At 32.6% G+C, this 2,808-nt stretch overlaps 1 long non-coding RNA gene across 1 annotated transcript; it reads left to right on the plus strand.

Annotated features, from left to right (window-relative positions):
• The first annotated feature begins 1,254 nt into the window (after positions 1-1,254).
• Positions 1,255-2,340, plus strand: LOC123689966. Its single transcript, XR_006750815.1, has 2 exons — positions 1,255-1,462; positions 2,113-2,340. It is a non-coding gene; the product is annotated as an uncharacterized LOC123689966 (long non-coding RNA).
• Positions 2,341-2,808: the final 468 nt, after the last annotated feature.

Consider the following 2,808-nt stretch of genomic DNA (forward strand, 5'->3'; position numbering starts at 1 on the left):
ACTCTATGAGTGAGATAACGTTTTATGATTTTTTTTTAAATGTTATCATACAGTGGTGCATGATTCTTAAACACGTAGTACGGCCACCGAAGAGTAATTTATCTCCCGTCAGAGATTAAAGCTACTTAGTATGACTAGGTAGATACGATACGCTTTGGTCTGCGGCAAAATTGTGATTAAAATCAACTTTGATAGACTATTAATATTTTCCGTAACTATAAACCTTCATATAAGCATGTTGTCCTGTGAATAGTTGACAATATAAATAGAGGTTTCACAAACCGTGCGGGCAATAATAAAACAAATAGAGGTTTTTCTATATCACTTGTTTTTGAGCAATCTAGAGACGCTCGAAATATTATATATATACACTCTACTATCTATTAATGTCTTTTTATAGAATTAAAATTTTATATACAATTTAGTGTGAACCAATCAATATTTAGAGGGGGACATTTGTTTTTGACAAATTTTAGATGCTTATTACGATGTTATATGTTTTAACGTTTACTATTATATCATATCACATATTTTTTTTACAGAATTCTTACTAACATAACGGGAAATATAAGTCATATATCATCAGATATGTCAAGATATTTGCAAAAGTTAAGTTATAACATATTGCAAATGTACATATAAACATACAAACCGCGTAAACAAAATTTAAGTATAACGCAGTGTAATACGTTAAACGTACATAACTGTAACTGATAAAAAAACCGCACTCATTTGAATTTAAAATATTATAAAAACAAAAAAGTAAAGTTGCTTAGCAACGCTATCGAAACCAAAACGTTTGTAAAAGTTCGTTCACACTTTTAAATAGTAAATACGATATAATATTTCAAATGTTATTTACAACGAATTTTAGAAGAAAGTATTGTGTACTTGTGTACATTGAGCTCTGTTGTGCTAGAGGTTTGCCACCAGGCTGGGCACCAATGATATGTCTTTCTAAGTGCGCATTTAACATTTGCTCGAACGGTGCATGAAAAAATCGTTCAGAAACCGGTTTTATTTTTCCCAAAAAATTGACGGCGTGTGTCAGGGGGATTTACAAATGACCCTGAATTAGATACATAAATCTGAGGCCCAGGCAGACATTAATTCAATTTGTGTACATGGCGTACGTGTTATTAAGGAAAATATTTTTAAACGTCTTCTCTAATCGGGGATTCCCTTTAACCATACTAAGACATATAAAACCCAAGAGCATGTCTTCAATACTTCAATTACCGTTCAATACTCTACAACGTTACTATCCTGGTAAAAATGCTTATCAAATATTTATTTTTTATAATTCTGATAATTAGTACACACAGTCATTTTGTCAGAACAAAGTATCAGCCACACGATCCTGAAGAAATATATTTTGAGAAAAATTTTGAATCTGTGAAGCCTGTCTATTTAAGGAAAGGTTTTAGAGGTGGAATTGGTGCTAGTTAAATAAAAAAATGGGGTAAGATTTCTGTTGATTTTTGAGTGATGTAGATGTGAAAATATAATACAGTGATTCGACTATGTTACTCGTATCTTAATATAAATAAATATAAATTTCGTGTCGTCACGCTGTTTGTCCGCTATGGACTTGGTGGAATTGGTGCCCAGCCCATGGTGGGCATAATGGAACCAGCCGGGATTGAACCTACGTCCTTTGCGATGAGAGGCACACAAAGTTACTAGGCCATAAGTGCCTTACTTAATTTTAAAAATTTCTATAATATAGATATTATATGAGCTCTTCACGTAACTTTTAACAATAAACGATTTATTACAATGCATTATTTATACCCTCATCACATAAATGTATTTATTTATAGGCCCCCGGAAGTATTTCCGAACCAATTCAACTAAGATTCAAGTCCTTTAAGAAAAGAGACAATTCTTAAAAGACTGGCAACGCATATGCGAGCCATTTCGCTATGTGAGAATCCATGGGCGGCGGCATCACTTGGAATGAAGCCTGAGCCTTCTGCCCGTTATAAACAACATATATATCCTAGCCTTTTTCTGAAGGTGTAGCAGAGACCATGGATCTCCACTTGCTATGGTCCAGACAAACCTCTCTCGCTTTATCAAAATATTAACTATTATTTTTTTGTGTTCCAGAATATCTGTCCACGGCAACGAAAGAAACTGGATTGCAGCTTCATATTAAATAGTTGAATTATTGTATAGTTTCAAATTTATAGTTCTTAACCACATGTTTTAAATATTTTTTTGTTTCAATGAATAGAATATATTTAACCTTCTATTGATTACTCGCATAATTTTCTACGCGAATAGACTGTATAACGCTTGAAAGAAAGAAAATGATTGCAATATGAAAAAACAAAGGTGTTTTATTACAATGATTTGTTGTTTACGTATTATATTCTATACTTTATATTATAGCACAGTCTTAATTTATTTAAATAATAACAATACTAAAAAGTCTTTATTCATCAAGATTTGGAAACCCTTTTAAGTAAAAAATACCTGTGTTAGGGTTCCCAGCTTTTCCATAAACAAACTTAATTACTTAAAATAATGACATTATTTAATCTATTTTTTAACCGATTCCTTTTTATTTTTCCTTTTTGAACCGTTATCATCACACCTGAGTGCATGAGTAAGTGTGTGGGTGTAAATGTGTGAGTGAGTGAATGAGTGAAAGTGTATCTAGATCGTGGTTCTCAAAAGCAGCTCTAACGCTGCATAAGGCGTGTTCGTAAGCCAGTTCTTTATATAATAAAACATAAACATAACAATCAAATATACAGAACTAGCGACCCGCCCCGGCTTCCCACGGGTGCAATGCTGATA

Source organism: Pieris rapae, chromosome 18 (genome assembly GCF_905147795.1).
Source record: "Pieris rapae chromosome 18, ilPieRapa1.1, whole genome shotgun sequence".
Taxonomy (NCBI): domain Eukaryota; kingdom Metazoa; phylum Arthropoda; class Insecta; order Lepidoptera; family Pieridae; genus Pieris; species Pieris rapae.